The sequence below is a fragment of the Erigeron canadensis genome, chromosome 1 (assembly GCF_010389155.1).
Source record: "Erigeron canadensis isolate Cc75 chromosome 1, C_canadensis_v1, whole genome shotgun sequence".
Lineage (NCBI taxonomy): Eukaryota > Viridiplantae > Streptophyta > Magnoliopsida > Asterales > Asteraceae > Erigeron > Erigeron canadensis.
In genome coordinates, this window is record NC_057761.1 from 32,001,823 (window position 1) to 32,022,061 (window position 20,239).

At 34.8% G+C, this 20,239-nt stretch overlaps 1 pseudogene; it reads right to left on the reverse strand.

Annotated features, from left to right (window-relative positions):
• Positions 1-956: 956 nt before the first annotated feature.
• LOC122585876 lies at positions 957-19,884 on the reverse strand (annotated as a pseudogene).
• Positions 19,885-20,239: the final 355 nt, after the last annotated feature.

The following is a 20,239-nucleotide window of genomic DNA, read 5'->3' on the forward strand; positions in this document are numbered from 1 at the left end:
TCATCTCTTTGCCTTGAGCCATTCCACCCAAACCGAACACACTTAGTTAAATTCAAACAGGCAACATTCCTGACTGGCTAATATTCTCAAATTTAAAATGAACATAATACAACATTAACAACACTTGTTACGTACACAAAGGCAAATAAATTGTCTTTTCGGCAAAACATTGATTCGTAACTCATACAACACATTGATAGTACTAATTTTGGAGGCGCAAGTAATTCTAAACCTTGACAACAGTTGACTCCCATGATTTCTTAGCAACACTAACTAGATAAAGGAGACATTATTTTGGTTGGGTAACGACCATTTGTAGCACCAATGATTTATAAGAATATTGTAAGACTACAAATCTGCAAGTGCTAATTGAATGCAATTTTGGAAAGTAAAATATTTGATATGCATGTAATGGGACAGACTCCACCCTCAACTAGTATTTTGCATTATCATTTCCTTTTTAACTAACTTGTTTACGTGTTTGGCTTGTAGGGAATACGTATCAAAAGCATCATTGTAGTGTCTTTGATATTTGCGATTTTCGGAGCTATAAAGAGCTTTGAGGAAATGAATAAAGTTGTATCTTAAATCATTTTTTTATGACTTCTCCATAGTAAAATTGTGTTTTTCGTTAAGTTGTTAGGCGCTCTAGTTATCATAGACTATCAATTTCCTTAGTCAGATTGTGTTTTCTGTTAGGTTGTTAGGCGCTTTAATCGTAGACTATCAAGAAGACTTTAATATATTGTTGGCTAGATGGTAATTTTTTTTCTTTTTTTTCGAACATTCAAATTTTATTAAAAGCTAGTGAGAAGCTAGAGTACAAAAGGACGAAATAAATTACAAAGAGTTGAGTCTAAAACTACTCCAATTTGGCCAATCAATAGTTGAAAGGTCCAATTTGGCCAATCAATAGTTGGCTTCCACTAGCAAGCAAGTTGCAATTGCATTGTATTCATATCTCAAACAAAAATAATAGATCAGCACTGTCCAAACACCCTGGTCTTTCAAGGTTGCCTTGCAACTACTTTGATACTAGGTTACGCCTTAAACTTGCCAAACACAAAAACCAATTGCCTCAGGTATTTACAGACATCAAAGTTATTTTACAAGACGGTGAGTGAACCATGAAAGCAATCTCCAAATGATGCTCAATTGTAACTAGATGACATTGCTGAAGCTATTACATCGTCTGAATCTACATTTAACTGGATGCAAAAAAAAAAACTAGTAAGTCCTACTTCAGAATACAGAAAATTGGTGAGTGGGTAATGGGTTTGATATTTTTTTCATCATTTTTATTAACTTATAATAAATGGGTTACGTATAAATACGCAACCCATTTATGCATTTAAAAAAGAAAAATATATATATAAAAACTGCTTACTAAGGTTTTACCATGCACTTAAATACACCAAGATGACTCTCAACCCATTAAACCATAGGTTTGAAACAACGAAAACCGACCTATTCGTAAAACGAATAAGGTCACTTTAAGGAGGATAATGAGCAGCCAAGACCTGAGAATATTACCTGTTGGAAATGTTTGGACAGGGCCATTTTTAGCAACATTCTTAGCTTTTCACATTGATCAACCATATGGCCCGAATCAATCAACTCACCAAGCTTACACCACAAGGTTTCAATGGCTTTGTATGGAAACCAGACTGCAGATGTCTTCTTCCTACGAATAACTTCAGCTGGTCTCTGCACATATTCGAGAATGTCATGAAATTGCAATCAAAAAATAAAAGCGATATCCGAAGTTTATTTTCGAAGAAATTTCGACATTAAGACAAAATTGGGCAGTTGGGATGCTATTATAGCTGATCCTATTTTATTGCCAAGAAAGAACTCGATAAGAATTGCTATATTTAAGCTTGTTCTGGCAGCTATTGTGTACTACTTATGGCAGGAAAGGAATGCAAGAATCTTCAACAAGAAGAAAAGATCGAGTTCTGAATTGAATCGAAGTGGTAATCAATACCGTTAGACTCAAGTTGTTAACCTTCAGGTTCAAGAAGACGACCCTTGTAGAAAAGGCTCTTGTGGAGTGGAAGCTGCCTTATCATCTAGTTAACGAGACATAGGCTTCTAATTTTTTGTCTAACTAGCCCATTGTTTTGTTCATAGTCGGCTAGGTAGTTTATGGGACTGGCATGTCAATGCCCATAATAGTTTCTGTTATTGCACAATGGTGCCTTGTTTGTACAAGCATACAAATATATTTTTGCACAATGGTGCGTAGTTTGTACAAGCCAATGTGACATTTAGTCACATTGCCTGATTTATTTTTGTTTAATAAAATTCATAGGGTATATCCTTTTACCCAAAAATGAATATGTTCAATTGTTCATGCTGGGTTCAGGCAAAACACTAATATGGTTAAAGAAAACAATATTACTACTTCAATAAAAGTTGATGTTTAGAGTAAAATAATTAAAGCGGCTTAATCTGTTTGAGCTACTATCGTTAGAGAACCCAACATTAATAAAGAACACCGTTAGATATCCATGCTAAAAATGTAAACAGTGATCCTCAAAATGCAAGTATGATCAGTATGTTTATATAGCATCACTACTAAAACTAATACAAGAATAAATATGGGACTGAGATTGAATTAGAGAAACCATTTTGCTCTTTTAAAGAAAAACCAAAATAAGACAATACGGAGTGTGAAACATACCAACAATGCAACAGATTCAATATACTGAAGCAGCAAATTAGTAGCCTCTGCATATCGTCGATAATCAACATATAGTTGAAACAATGAAGCAGGGGTTGTTTCAGAGCCAGCCATACCCCAACATCCTTTCAGCGTGCTCTGCCATAAACAGTATAAGAAGATGAAACATTATAATTCCCATCAATACTTATTTTATGCTTGTAATAAAGAAATTGTAGCTTTTTTTTTCAAATAAATGACAACTTGTTTAAATAAGTTATTCTTTGTGTTGATGCACTTCTAGGTTAATGAAAAAAAGTTTATGTTTTTTACAGAGTACCAACGATATCTAATGGCTATTCTTAAAAAATGTACCTTTTTACGTATAATTGTGCCCCTTAAGCTATGTGGGATATCACATATCAATTACCGTTGGTGGTGAGGATATAGAACTTTGAATACTAAGCTGTAACAAATGTGAACTTTCTATAAAATGCACAACGTTTCATACTTTCATATACCCTACTGACAAATCTAAGTAAATAGGTGTTTAAATTGATTTGTTAATTCAAATCACGGTCAATGCAGGGCATGTGGATAACAAATATATTACAAAGAGTATATCACACTCATGGTACTGGTGGTTTGCAAGCACAAAAGTGTAGATTACCAGTATATTGCAACCGCTATAACAACTACTCTTTTTGACCCATTTTGCAATAAAATGCAGAATTTTAGCTACTATACCTTGAACATTTGGACAAGCCAAACAGGAAGTTGAATCAGTTGATCAGCACTCAGAAGTGTTTCCGCAACAATCACTGGTAATCTAGGATGTAAGCATTGGTATTTTTCCTGCATTTTTCAAGTTTGCACTCATAAGATAATACGCTCTTTCAAAATTTGCCTAGAAACTGAATCCACACTAAAAAATGCACTCCATGGGAACTAAGAGAAGGAGTTGAATAGGTTAGCATGAATCGTTAGGCTACTCCATTCCAGCATACCAAACATTGCCTATAGCTAGAATGTTAATGTACAAAGATAAGAAGGCACTCAAGTCATACAAGTTCAGAAAAGATTATTGTAGCACATAGAAATGTGTATAACTTCAGAAAATCAAGTCATAGCTTCAAAAATAAGAATGAAAGAGCATGATGATGTAGATATTTATATATATGTCCCTCTAATATGCTTTGAAGCAAGTAATCTGATTACCAAACAATAACAATAAGTTAAGCTAACAAACGAGTTACAAGTTACTTGAGCATGGCGAATAACCAACTCCCAGAAAGAACAAAAAGTATATAATAAGTTGAGTTTTGTTTTATATAGGTTGAATCCTAACGTCCACCTGCTACGCTTGTCAAATCACACAATAAATGATGAAAATGAAGTAATTAGTATACAAGCCATGCTATTCACAAATCTATATGTGCACAAATACCAGAACGAGTCTCTTATCAAATAATCCATCCGGTCCCAATAAAGATGTCGTGTCCACTTTCATATTTAACCAATTAAAAGAGGTTTTGGTGGTGTATATAATAGTTTATTGGTGAACGGTATAATAATTAGTTAATTACACATTTCTAAAACTGAGTGTAGTTTCTAAGTGGATATTTATTTGAGGACGGATGGGGTAACTTAACAATGGGGACATCAAATTCAGTCAGAGACTTCTATGATGAGCGGAAGGACGTGATAACTCAAGAAAACTTGCATCAAGCAATTTCAATATGGATATGCTTAAGAAAAAATACAAACAATGTATTGCTCAAGTGCATCCCACTGGTCATTCCTCTTGGAGTGATGAGCTGCAGCAATGATGTCACCCGAATCATGGGCACCCTCATCCTTATCCCTGAAGGGAATATAAATAGTTATTACTTCAGACTGCTTTCAAGCTTATCAAACAAAGTCAATAGCTAGCATACAACTAAAAGTGGCTCTTAAGAAACATATATATATATATATTACTTCAGGCTCAACAAATCTCACATGCATCTGAAGACAAGCAGTTGGATAATACTAAAAGTTGCTTTAAAGTAAGTATGAATAAGTAAAAATTGAAAACATATCAAATGAGTCATACAGGTTGAAAGTCACTCAAAGTGTCTTTTTAATGCTTCAAACCTCCTGAATCGTTCTTTAATTTTTTGGTTAAACCAGATTGTTATCATAGTAACAGAGCTTTAACGATCATATTTAATTGTTTATTGCACTAGAATTTATAAGTTTATTTAGATAAATGCAATTGCAGCTCATGCCGAACCATTCGTTGAGCAGTACAAAAAAGAAAATTCAACCAAAGCAATATCTGACCCATCACCAAAACTGCATGATTTGACCTTCTTGCCACTAGATAAAACAAAAAAAAAAAAAGAAAAAGCAAACCCAAAATTATTTAAACAAATGAAGTGTAGTACCTGCTTGGACAGCATTTCCGTGTCATGGCAATAAAAGCACTTTCCAGTTCCCTGAACACAAAATCATGATTGCTTCAGCATCCTAAAAATGTAGCTACAAAAGCATCATAACTACTGAGATAATTCTCCAAGGAAGACCAACATGTAGTATACCTCTTCAACGCTGAACCCTTGAAAAATTTTACACAAACAGTGAATACCATATCATATAAATTGGACTGAAGCAGCAACTCAACCAAGTTTTGGTCAGGCTTTTCAATCCCTGAAAGAGTGCATAAGTGGTATATCAATTACCCTGACATTTATTTTAAGAAAAGACAAATAGTACAACGCCTCTTCTTAACAGTACACAATATCATCTTTTGCAGATAACACTACTACAAACTTTCATCCTATCTGTTTTCTTTTAAGTTTAACTAGCAGGGATCAAAGTAGATGGATCAAAGCTTTAACATCATCTAGAGGGGCCAATTTTAACCTATTTAATTATCACTGAGTAAATCCAAGTGATGTTTATCCTTAACCAGACAACCATGCAAAATATAACAAAAAGTAGGTTACATAAAACAAACCAAATTGGCAGAAGAGATTAAACGTATTTGAAACCTATTTACTCAGAGTTTCTATTTTTAACGTAACCACTAATAGATATCACCCAACTTGACCCTCCAACCTACTTTTCAAAGTATCCCTCAATAACATATAACAGGGTAAATCAATCGCAAAAGAAGAGTAATCTAGATTAAAGATAATCTGAATATAACATATTCAGAAGAATGTTGGAGTAGAGGCAAAAGCTCCTGAAGACAGTTTGATCCTTGCCTTGATCATATTACCTGCTTTCATTAACTTCTATATTTGTCAAGTTTTAGAAGTTCTAATTAAATTTTTGGGTGGGCCTCAAAAAATGTATTGTCCCACCAATGGATTTAGTAAAAGTTATTGTAACTTCAGATTCATCCTAATGCAATACAGGAGTATGTAAAACCTTCTAATCATTTAATTAAGAATCTCCAAATAAAGTACAAATTCTAAAGGACATTAAAGTAGGAAAGAAACACATTTGTATTAGTACCAGTAAATGTCCATTTAATATTTGCTAACGAAAGCAAATATTCTGCTGATGTTAAAACAAACTCGTTTTCTAGTTTCTCAACATCCAAGCAGGAATCCAATTTCTGACTTGGGAAAGGATCATTAGCTTCTGCAAAAGACAAATAGCAGATTTGCATATAATAATTTGCCAAATAGTGATGTAGGTAGTAAAGGTGGCAAAATGAACCAGTGAATTAGGCTGAAAAATGAGTCAAAACATGCAACACTTAAATCTCGTACTTTTTGACAAGGGTCCGGTTGACCCTCAATACTTTCTGTTGGAATTTACTCATTATAGTAACAACTAATCTGCCATATATGAGTATGATGAAGTTGATACACCATCATCAAAAATTAGGTAACAAGTTTTTTTTTTCACTAAAACGACATGCTGAGAACCTTCCAACTCAATTGACACATTTTAATATACATGTTTGACACATTACTGATAAAAACAGCTTAATCACCACATGCATAAGTGACTGGGGTGGTAAACACTAAACAAGAGTACAAGTCTTGGGAAACAGTACCATCCTCTGGAATTTTGATTCTAGACGTATTACCAGAATACACCTCTTTAAGAATGGACTTTTCTTGAAGCAAGGGGTTGTTGATCCATGCACATGTTGGATGAACAAGATGCAATGCATTTATAGTTGCAGAGAGGCAGTTTAATCTTTCTTGCAGCGCCAGCGATCGGACCTGGTTATCTTTCAAAGCAGCTTCACTTTTCAGTAGTGATGAACGAAAATACATATAACTTGCAGCCTTGCGCCAATTATGTCGATGCATTTCGAATGCATATAATAGTTTATAAGAGTTTGGTTTCACTGCAATATCTGAACGCTCCACCTACACAAAGTTATTATAACTGTTAAAAAACCATGGATGAATTAGCAAAACAGCAGCTGCAGTTGACAAAATGGGTGTGGGAAGGGGTGTAGGTGACATGTCAAAATAGACGAAGTTTTGGTTGAGTTAGGTTAACCAAGAACACTTTCTGTCAACAAAACTTTGTTTTTTTTATACAATTAGTGTGCCAGATATGGTTACAAAGATTAAATAACCAACAGCTTTCTTAAAAGTGAATTAAGTTGGATGAACAAATAAATAACACACATTTGGCACCTTTGGACCAGTTTAACCATGAAACCCAATTGATCCGTTTACAATTTATATGAAACTTTAACTTGTACTAGCCAGTTTTGCTTATTAAAGATAAAGCATAGCCCGAATCAACCCACTCATAAGGAAATATGTCAACATTACGCAACCTCTAAATTACTTTCTTATAAACTGCTACACACCTTCCTAACAAGCTCCTGCTCCACCTTCTCGACTAAACCAGTAAAAGGTAGTTGACCATCACAAAGAATCTACAAGAACAATCCAAATTCAAGTATGTTTTAGCTAAATACAGAAATCCAGATGCGACTTGAGTTGATCAATTAAAAGCATAGCTAGTGGTAGTTGTACGAAGTAACCTTAAGGGCACCACGCTCATGAAGAACACTGATAAAAAGCCTCAAGCAACTGTTTCTGCTTTCTTCATCTGGATTTGAGATAATTGCACCATATGCATCTTGGTAACAATCCAAATCAAGTTTAAATTTAAATACATTTGCCCAAATTCGTCCTTTGGCGGTAATTGGTGATTCATTGAGTAAATCTTTCCCAGAAAAAGTGTCTTTAAGGCTCAATACTTCATCAACTTGTTCAAGAGCAGCAAGTGCAAATTGGCAGGCACCTGCACTCATATTATATTGATCAAAAATCTGCATTGCCCATTGATAATAATGAAGCTTCCAAGCACCAGGGCAGACATGATAAGCTGCAGAAAAGTGAACCATAAGAATAGTACTTTAACATCAAAAACTTGATTATTTACAGCCAGCAAGATAGGACTTACGGAAACCAAGGTGCGACAATCCGAATTCATATGGAAAATTCTGCAATAACTTTGGAGCCCCATCAAAAGACGCCGCTCTAAAAACACATTAAGTATGTAAAATGTTATTGACATATTGTTGACACAAGATATATTAATAAGATAAAACATATTCTCAAATATATCTACGCTAGAAATGAAAAAGAGGTTGATTAGGCGTCATGTGTAACACGATAAATGAGTAAAATTTCTGAACAGGTAAGGGTGGGTCAACCTGGAAAAGTTTTCCAAATGATTAGGTATCATATATGATATGCTGTCACAGTTTTTAATAACTTACATTCTGTCACATTTAACTATTTCGGCCATTTGTAATATTATCCTGCAGAGACATTTAATTTTATGAGTATTTTTTTTACCGGTTTGCCAACTACATATAAAACATAACCTGGACAAAATTGTTCACAGGTACATAGGTCCGCATTGTCACCTTTAACCCACACACCAATAACATGCTATATGTAGAGTGAGTATCAACGCAATAATCCCTTTTCATGATTGCTTATCGCGGTTTTGAATGTCTTTTGATCTACATTATAATTCTTTTTTCTTCACAAAACATACTTTAAAAGGAATCACCAACAATGATGACATGGAGAAATCTTGAATCGAGTTATGAGCATATCATAAAAAGCCAGAAGCATTGCATAAGGATACAAAATTTCCAAGACTCAGGTAAATGAAGGTAGTTTTCCATGTTCAAGTCACCCAAGAAAGGAAAGTCTTTTTGACCCAGATGAAAGCGATCTGATTGGGGTATCCACCTGAGACCTTTCCTAGAAATCCCCAAGATGTTACCTAGAAAGTTTTGAACCTGAGACCTCTTGTGAGGAAATCAGGATGCCTGACCACAAGGCCACCTTAGAGGTGGTTTTTTCCAAGACTCAATGAAGTTTAAATATTGAACATCCATGTGTTACTTTTCTAAGTTAAATCTATCTGGAATATTGTTTCACTGAGCTTTTAGTACAACTGTGCTTAATAAGGCTGTTCACGTTCCAGTTGTCCTAGATAGATAACTGGGGGACGTTGTGACATGATACATACCTGAAAAAGCAGGAAATAGCTTCATTATGTTTCTTCTCGGTGCAAGTGCCTTGACGGTGTGCTTGTGCAAGAAGACAACAGCCAAGGAGGTGAAGAAGTGTGCACCGTCCATTGTTCACACCCTGAATACTTGCAGATACTCTCCCCTTGAGTAGATTTTGGTTTACTAGAGTAAGCAGATGCTTAAATCAAAAGATACAAACTTTCAGCAAGCTTCTTGATATCACAACAAACTAGATCACTAGATCATTATAGGTAATCTTAAGTGTGGGTTAGATTGGGTTGGTCTGACACAACAAACTTTCTGCTCAATCGTTTTTGAAACTTTCCAATAGTTAACGTATTCAACACAATTATTAAAAAAGAAAGTCATTTTAAAGAAAACAATATAACAGCTTGTGTGCATTCGAATACATTTCAGGTGCCGCTCAATCCACTGACCAGTCATTTGACCGTTTGACCCATTATCAACATGATCCAACGATTTCGCATAAATGGGCTGAGTTGATGTCTATCACTAATAAAGGAGTATCAGAGTCATAGTAATTAACCTCAGCAGCATGAAACTGACCATGCTTGAGCAAGATCAAAGCAAGCATACTTGAGCGAGTAGAGAGAGAAGATGGCCTATCTTCACTCCTTCCCCAGATTATCCAACTTATGAAGTTCTGTACAGGAGCAATGAAGGAGCCAAGATTTGGAAGATACTTTAGATTAACACCCTGGTCTTCAAAAGAGCTTTGATGATCAAGTAGCAGGATGAACGCCAAAGTAATGTCACGATTCACAAACTTGTCATTCCATGATATTCGATGAGCACTGGTATCTGGTCATACATAAATAAAAGATGTGTGAAGTTTTTTCAACATACAAGTAATAAGTAAACTATAAACGATATAAATCAAACTGATGCCTATACTATTTAAGAAATTTGGTATTGTGTCAGTCTCAACCCATTAACTTAGATATATTGTCTACTGGGTCAACTAAAAAAACTAGCTAACAAGTAGAAATAGTTGAAAGTCGCCAAAAGTCTACTTTTAATGCATACATCCTCTTATGCAGTTTATTTCAAGATTTAATTATCTCTGTAATAACAAGTTTTTAAATGATAAAAATTAACACATTAACCGTTTGGTAAGGTTTGACTGGATGAACGGTAAGTCTTTGTGGGCCGACTGCGCCATGTAAGCCAGTTACTATAAAAATTACCCGTGTAACCCTGACCCTACTTTAACTCATTGCCCACCATCCCATCTTGCCACCCCTATTTGATATCAAATGACGAGCATAGCTACAATCAGAATTGTGTACATTGCTATGAATAGCTAACACTAGAAAGATGATCGGGTGAAGAGTTTTAAACTTCTAATATTAACATAAGCCTACCAATTTGTGAAAGAAGTCGACAACTGAAATCTTCCGAGGTAGGTGATTCACAAGGTGTTGTCGCAAAAAAATGTATTAAATGCCACTCAATAATGATTTCTTGGACAAGTGGATATAACTCAAGGTGCACCCTGGAAACATCACCTGGTAACATATTTATCTGTTTAAGCAAAAGAAAGACGAAATTAGCTTTCCCATCTTTCGTTTGCAATTTTCATTGACTAACAAAGACATAGTTATATGGGTGTTCGCGTTCTGTATGTGTGTGTGTGTGTGTGTCTATATATATACATGCATATTTGTTCCAGGTGAAAAGACCAGATACTGACCTGGCCACCTAACTTCACCATATATCTGAGCAGCAATAGTATGTCCACTGCAGATTGAAACATCAAGTTGGCAACCTGTGAAGTCATCTGAACTTTAATGCATGTCCTAAGATCAAAAACCGCATCGGAAGTCGAATTGTTTTCATTCTTTGGAGGAACTAAGACGTTCAAGTATTTTAATATTACATCAAGAACTTTGTCCCAGGTTCCAGCTTTTCAGTACAACCCATTAAGCGATACCAAAATACTTATGGGGATTTTTCTGAGAGTCTTGTGGTCACAAACTCGCTCAGTATCAATACCTGGCTCTGATTCATAAAGAGCAGTTATAGAAGAAGAATACCCGGTTTCTAGAACCCTTAATATACGTCCCACAACATCTTCAGGAGATACAGATGGGTCACTGAAAAACGATTCATGCAGTAAAGCAGTGACACGTTTCCCCAGCTGTTCACTTAGTCTAGTGGTGCACTTAAGCACCTCAAAGAAAACTCTACATTCATCACCTGATATGTTAATGGTAGACCTTGCAATTTCTCCCAGTCTATAATCCAACCCTATTAAGAACATCAAATACAATATGCTCAGAAAATGAACAGGATCATGATGGTAGTAAGGCTTCCATGAGGATTGAATCTATTCAATTTCAATTGAGTTTATCCCCAACCAGTTAAATGGGTTGCCTGGGTCAAACGGCTCAAAAGTCAACAAAACGTTCTTACGTGCTTAGAACCTCCTTGAATGATTTTGCTAATGCCATTAAATTATCACTTTACCAATCTTATTAAAGCAAGGTTGGGGAACTCATGGCTCAAGATCGGATCGGAAAAGGGGGGGACTCGTGAGTTTTTTAAGACTCGGATCGGCAAAAATCAGGTTGAGTACTTCACATATAAAAATATAAATTTTGATATTATATGTAACTGAAATTTAAAAAAAAATTATAAACTTCAAGTATAGGGGCTTGTAGTGTAACCATAAGAATGATGAAATAAGAAAAGTGTTGTTGGGGTATAATTGAAACTTGAAGAACAAAAACTGAACATGGTAGAGTATATATAAAGAATGATGAAACCCTAATTATACAGCACACACAGCCCATTCATCTTCCCTTTCTTTCCTTTTCTTCCTTTATCTTCAAACACAGACCTTAACACAGGCACCACTGCCACCATTATCGGTGACCACCGTCACACAGCCACCACCGCCACCATCATCAATTATCAGACCTATTTTGAAGCCAATCGGACTAGTTTTGACCGTTGACATGTGTTGGCCAAGTTTAAGGTCATGTCTGGCTAACTCGACCCATTTACCCACCGATCCCCGATCCAATTTCGAGTACTCGGCCGAGTTTTACAACCTTGTGTTGAAACCTAATTAAAACTAAAAAACAAAAACAAAAACAAGTCTTGACGAGTTGGCCCATGTGCCCCATCAGACCAATACTGAAAGGTTACCCATTTCAGCCCATTACCAAACTGTATATCAAGAACTAATAGGGTTTCACATTCATTCTTTAAGAGTTCAAATTAAATGTTTGGCTTGCTCTTGTAGTCGGTCAAGCGGCCTAAATCTTAATCAAGAATGCTACAATTTTCAGTAGTCATAGAGAATAGTTTATAATCAAAGTGAAACAAAAAAATTCCTATAATATGTTGGGGGCCGTTGCCAATAATACATTATACACGTACGAGTTATATTTTTGAACAACACTATTTTGGGTCAAACTGAACTCAGACCTCTATATCAGTTTCTACAAAAGCTAAACACCAAAAGGCAACAGAACAATTTGTACATGGTTTGAATAGAGAACATATTTAATCTAGTAACAAAAGAGAATAAAAAATCTACCAGATAATGAAGTCCATAAGTAAATGGTTCATATATGCCATGACCATAGCTTACTTATAGTTATGTAAACATACCGATAGTAAGAAGCTCTATATTTTCCACTTGCCGCAGTAGAGAAACTGAAGATTTTCTAACTAAACCAATAACACCAGTAGCTGAATCAAGAAGTAACCCACAGGGTGCATTCTTATGACACCAATTGGCATAGTAGCTCGAACAGAAGTTTTTCCAGCAATCAAGAAGGAAAAGCGAACTCATGGAGGAGCCCTATAATAAATACCATGCATCATCAGTTCCACCATAACACACCATGCAAAGACAGGTAAACAAGATATCATATTAGGATAGAGATGATAATTTCAGATGGTTACGTATGAATGGACCGGCTACCAGTTTGTAATACTATTATCTCTGACCACACAAACTGGTAATATGAAATCTTGGCTAAACAAGATACTAGTCAAATGGGTTGAATTGGTCAAACAGACCAAAAGTTATGCGAATGACATTTTCCTTTTTAACAAGTAAAACCTCCTTGGCCGTTGTACACAAAAGAATAGAATACAACTAAAATAGCATATGTTTTCAAGTGATATTTGACGAACCCAGCATGTTTTAACCAATACCAAATATTACTCATTTTCACCTAACCCACATGCCCAGGCCAACTTGCCACCTGTAATAAGAACCTAATCAATAATAACAATTTATTACTAAACCGTTATTTAAAGTCCAAACCTCATGTTCAATGACAGAAACGATCGCTTTTTTCAAACCATCAACAGTTAAGGAATTAAACTCGGAATCTGTAAAGTGCTTGTTATGATATTGAAGTGTTGCTCGGATTACAGAGTTATGGTAAACGCCAGGAAAAAAAAACATGCGTGAGAAGATGGACGATACATGAGACACAATTTGCTCCTGCAATTTTTTGGAACAGATAAAAACTGTTAATGGCACAACCACATGTTACAGACAACATGAATTTATCAAATCGACAATTTTTATAAACGTGGTGTCTGGCCTTTTGGCAGAACAATCCAAGAGGTCTGGGACCACCACCACACAATCCTGAACCTGGTAAAGGTCTCCCAAAGGAATACTGGAATCGGCACAATAGTTATGATATTTCCTTTTCCTTTTTTTTTACCTAAACAAGGTTTGAACCTTCTACCTCTAATTTCCCAATCTTCAATGTAGATAACCACTTTGACTATTTTATTATAATGACAAAACTTTTGAACATTATCATGGTTATAGACAGAAGAATTTAGGAGAGACATAGCGAGTAGAAATAAAAAGCGTATGAAATTGTATAAAGTTCACAGTACCTTTGCAGATGGATACAGTGCATAAGCAAGCAAAAGAAGATCATCTGCAGCATGCTCATTCTGAAATAGTTCATAACCAATGTCTATATTGTGTAAACTGTAGAGTTCCTTGGGTATCCTAAAAATAATTTGCTAAATTTATCAATATAAGACACAACCAAAACTCGTGATAATATGTTTATAAAAACAGATATTATTAGACAAGTGAAGAAATGCTAGGAGAATAGTCAAGGAACTCAATTCTAAATTCACGGATATTAAGAGTAGAAGTAACAAAAAACATTAACCAGTACTTCCTGAATAACTTACAACCCATTTGACTCGTGTCCTTTGGTAATTATTAGTGCTGATAAAAACAGGTCAGTCAAATTGAAAAGAAACCCAAAAACAGATTTTCATTCGTTCTTTTCATTTAAATAATAACATAAGCTATTATTACAAAAAACAAATCTAGATATCAGAATATCACCAATTTGAATTGAACACATTCCAGAATAACTTAAAACCCATTTGACTTGTGTCCTTTGGTAGTTATTTTAGGTTAACATATTTAACTGGCTAAAATAATATAACCCATATCAACCCATTTATAGGTAAAAGGGCTGGAATTGCAGCCTCCACACTGCATCATCTGGTATCAGCACTTCTGTTTCTTTGAAGAAATCAAAGGGTAACAAAAATGTGTACTAAAAGAATAAGAAACCACTTTCACAATTGCGCATTTTGCTAAACACGTAAAATATAAAGTAACTGATTATACAAACTGCACCAACGAAATTATAAAATCCTTTACCTGCTCTCACTTGAATCTAACAAGCTGTGCACCACCAACTTCTCTGCATCGAGTACCCAGATTTTATTTGAAGAAATTTTGACGTCAATGAGTAGACCCTAAAAAATGCCAATTGTAAAAGCTGACATTTTATATTATAATTTCCACCTTTGAGCAAAAAATATAGGACTAATCTGACTCACCACCGGCATTGGTATGTTGATTGCTGAAGGCTCGATAGTTAAAGTAGTCCCCCTTGCAAGATTAAGTCGCAAACTATATAATGAGATCGTCTCCCAATCAACAACCTAAAATATTAACAAGAATGTTAGTAGGCCACAGATATAAATTGTAAAAGTAGTCCCTAACATTATATCCAAAACCAACTTCTCATTTATCGTTGGACATAAACTAGCTAGAATCAAATTGAAACACAAACTGAAACAATGCAAGTTTTATACACATTCTTTATACTTGGAGAAATGTGTGCTCTGTAGACAGTGATTCAATGTGTGTTGATATTCAATTTGTGCTCTGTATAGATGTGGCAATCCAACTTCCTTTACACTTTTGATCCTTAAATGGTATGTGAGCTTGAATATGCTAAGGACACTTGAATATACGCTTTAAGAGGTTGATTTATATACTCCAGATATACATCATGCAAGCATGAGAACTCACGAACCTAAAAGTTTTCTTGACTATTGATTAGCATTTATTTTATATTACTAAATGTTAGAAAAAGTTCATCCACGTATACTCTCACATTAGAAAAGAATTGAGCAACAATCTCAAAATCTCAAAGCTCACATCAATTTGTTTAGATTTAAACATATATGTTTATTAGTATATCATTAAAGAAGAGTCACAGCCACAGACAATTAGGTTGCATAACATCAAAGACGACTTCAATTTGAGGCACATCATGTTTCAGATAAGTTGGACGATACTTTTTAACCAGACTAGAAATTACCAAGTAACAAGAAAAGTTATACATTAGTAAATTTCAGATGAAAGCCCCCTGAATGGAGTAACATCAGGAAAAGACATGCTCATTTTTGCAAAACATTAGAAGTATAGAAATAAAATAAGTAATTGCAATCCTACTTTGACGGTAAAACTGAAAGCTGTAAAATTGAAATTAATAGCAAGTTAGCAACACATTTCAAAGTTCAGAATTGCTGGAGGTACCGAATTAGACTTATGCAGGACCGCCAAAGGTAATATACTTGTATCATTGGTAGATTCTCCTGCCCATAACCTCGTGAATATAACTCCTAAAATATTACAAACATAAATTAATGGTGAAACCATCATATGTCATTGTTGCGAAGTCAATAGTAAACTAATATGTGATCATGTTTCCATTTGGACCCTAAAGACTTCAATTAATTAGCTCAAGATATAGACGTAATTTTGTGGTGATATAATCTAAGATTAACTCGTATATACGGATATACCTATGGTAGGATTCAACGAATCACATCTCCGAATGTTTGGTAAAATAATATTACTTCTGATAAGCTTCCTTCTTGGTATGCCATAATCATTCACAGATAAACAATTTTGGTAAAGAAATTAAGAAAAACCAGATCTATATTGCCACTCATAAACTATATGGCTGCTCTCCAATCCCCATGGATGTTCTATGCCTCTCTATACAATGTTTTGTTCTCCAATTACAATGGTAAATAAAACAATTTGATTTTTAATTTACAGGAAGAGATATTGGTTTCAATTGAAATTTAGTTTTTGTCTCTCCAATCGATTTCTATATGCTATGGTAAATAGCTAATAAAAGTCTCTTTGAAGACGAACTGATTTTAACTAGAATTCAGAAAAGACAATTCAGTCAAGATGGTATACAAATTCGCAAGGTGCAAATTATCATTTTGCTTCAGAAACTCTTCATTTAAACAGGAATGCATGCTCTTGCATTGCAACATATGTGCTTGCATGATTTTTATATTCATATGGCAATACCCCAAAATGTTTAGGATTAGAGAGGCTCTTTGGTCGAGAGGTTTAGTTGAACATATGAAAATGCTGTACGTAAAAGGTCCCTTTTTTAGCTACAGATTCATAAGTTAAAGCATTGCATTGACAAAAACTAATAGATGTATGCTAAGGGTAAAGAGTCACAGGACTTGCCTTTCGATTTTAAAACATTCATACCATACTTCAGAAGTCTTCTGAAACTCAAACGGTCCCATACTCGTATTGCTCCATCCAAATGTAGTACAATAAGAGCTTTACTCCCATGAATCTTTAAACATACCATATCCATCACGGGAGCTACGGTCATTCTGAAATAAAAATTTAAAATAGCTTAATAAAGTTTATGAAGGATTTCCTCTCCATGAAATATTAAAGAATCATAGATTACACTCACTAAGGATAAAGGCATTATGGAACCAAGTTTGTAGCTTGAATTTGATTGTAACAAAAACATTTCAAAAGTCGGCAGTAATGATTACCGAAAAGAAAAGAAACAAAACCAGACAGTAGTTATTACACACATATAGTAGAGCTTGGTGTAAGTTTTTTCAGCTTCAATCAGGCATGAAAAGGAAAAGATGGAGATGACATTAAGATTTTTTATATCATGTCAATATATACTTTTAATTTAGATAAGACATTAAGGCTTCTAAATGAAGAAACAGCACAACTCCTAATGTCAGATTGTCAGATGCATTCTGATAATTCCACTAAGCTATAAAGCATTTCTAATTAGTATAAGATTGCATAGAAAGTCCCAAACCCTATTATCAATAATAAATAACCTGACAGAAGTTAAGTGATTACCTGAACATCAAACTCCGCAATCTTGAGTCATCCAGTAGTTCATGCAGAAAACCTAAGATAGTTGCCTTTTGTTAAAGCATAAGATGATTAAGATCATCCTCTGATTTACATAAACTCAATGGCAGCTAATAAACAAAGTCATGAGAAAGAGTAGAGTCGACAGTTTTGGCCCTTTTGATTATGAATGGGTCGATTTGGGTCACGTTTTATCACTAACTACCAATAAATTTGCTTTAAATATATGCTTTAATTCTAATAGTATTGGTTTGCTAATTGAAGTTAACCTATTAATAGATGTTAAAGCCTATTAAAATTTAAAAGAAAAAAATGACTGCCCCAGTGCATATAATGGTTTAATTTACCTTGAATTACCTTGATTTACCTTCCAAGATAAATGTACTTGCTTTGCCCCAGTATTATATTCAAAACATTTGCTTTGAACTATCTTGGAAGGCTTTTTGACTAATAATGTACATGTACAGTTACCTCGATGCCATTAAAAAGACAACAAACAAGCACCACATTTTCTCTCCCGTCTTGGAAAACGCACCACCTACGAACCCCCTAAACGTCCCTCATGAGACATAGTGAAAATGATATTTTGGGTTTTCTTTTATTAGATGAAAGAATTGACAAGAGAGATAGTTGAATACTGAATCACAAGATAAAACGAAAGATTGAAATCAGTGCATATTTTATTTTCTAGAAACAATGTTGTAAATTGAAAAACCAATACTAAGATGAATACGTATGATAGCAGCCTTGTCTGCCGCCTTTTAATAACAAAAAAAAACACCAAAAGATACATACCCGGATCACTAAAATCAAGGATGCCAAGTTGGAAACAAGCAACGGATCCATTTCTTCCTCCTATCACAAGACACCCTGCGGTGGCTGCTATAGCTGTAATACCTCCATAATCACAATAACTCTGAATATTTAACTCAACAACCTCATCAGGTGAGAAAACAGAACATGATCTATAGTTAGTAATATCAGTCAGTCTGATAAGATATGCAACTCCAGAAACACTCAATGCATAGAGCATGTATGGTTTCCCAGAAGCACTAGAATGCTGCAAAAGAAAACATTATTATATAATCATTACTGTTATTCTGATATAATACGGTAAATATGAAAAGAAAAGCTGATAAAAAAACCTCGTTTTTGCAAATGAAAGCAAATGGAGATAAAGGAGTAGCAAAATTGATCCGCAATCCAACCCTTGGGAATTCTGAAAAGGTGCAGAATTCAACTACCTCAAGGACATTTGGACGAGTCTTAAAAATTCTCCTGGTTAATGGATAAACGTATATTTCAAAACAGTAAGACTCAAGACATTTTGTGATTCTACATTTCTAATGAATAATAATAGGCGATATATAAAGTGAGGTCAAATAATATATATATATATATATACACATAAAGTGAAGGGATCAAGTGAGAACCACTAAAAATCCATCTCTAAAGGCTTTGCCCTTCGAGTTAAGGGCTACGCCCGTACCATATCAAACCGACACCATCTCTTGGACCACGTCCATCAAATCCATATCATTCCCATATGCGTCTGGTGACAACCCCATTCGAATGGATGAGGGCAACCCCCGCACCGTATCCATACGTTTTCAACGCGTAACCCATATGATTTTTTTTTTTAAAATAATTTTTTTTTTTTTTTTGGAATGGGTTTTTATTAAAAGAAAATAAAAAACAAAAAAATATATTCAAAAAATAAAAATTAAAAAACCACACCAAAAAAGAAAAAGAAAGTGGTTCTCAAGGTTCTCTCAATATTTGTTGTTCTCAGGTTAACCCTAATCAATCATTAAATACATATGTATGCCTTCCCAATGTGTGATAATACAAAACAAGCAACAAGGAAGCAAGTTCTGTGTATATATATACATCATGTGTGTGTGTGTGTGCATCTATATGAAAAGACTGATAGCTAATAAAAGTAAAAAAAGAAATGATGAAATGTTGAATACCAGATGAAATAATTTGGGGGGTCTCCGACATTGCAGCAAGAAGAGATGTCTGTAGTAAGAGGAGGAGCAATGTGTAGCTGTGGTGGTGGTGATGGTGGTTGGGGCAGCGATATATTCAACCATTTTGTCGAATCGCTGCCGATTATCGGTACTTCGATGCCTGCGAGACGCAATCTCACCATCGAGTAAAAACCCTAACCTTTTTGCTTACTGGATTACTGAGATGTGGAATGCAAAGGGATATTGGGAGAAAGGGTTTTGAGAGCGGGGATTTTGAATTTTTTTTTTTTTTTCTTATTTTCACTTAGTTTATTATTGCTTCTTCTTCTCCTTTTCTGTTGACTGGATTATTTACGCATGGAAATTTACTTGTTTGCCCCAGGTGGGTGATATTTTGATAGGACCCATCAAATGCGTGACTAACTTGTTTGTTCGGTGTACATTGTTCAGACTAGCTTTGTACCCGCGCAATGCGGCGGGACATAGAAAAAAAACGCTGGTTAAGTAGCGGTACCGTGTTATTATATGAATGTATATTCAACTCAAGTGTTTCTTAGTCCGGCTGAAAGTGCAAACCGCCGTTGTTG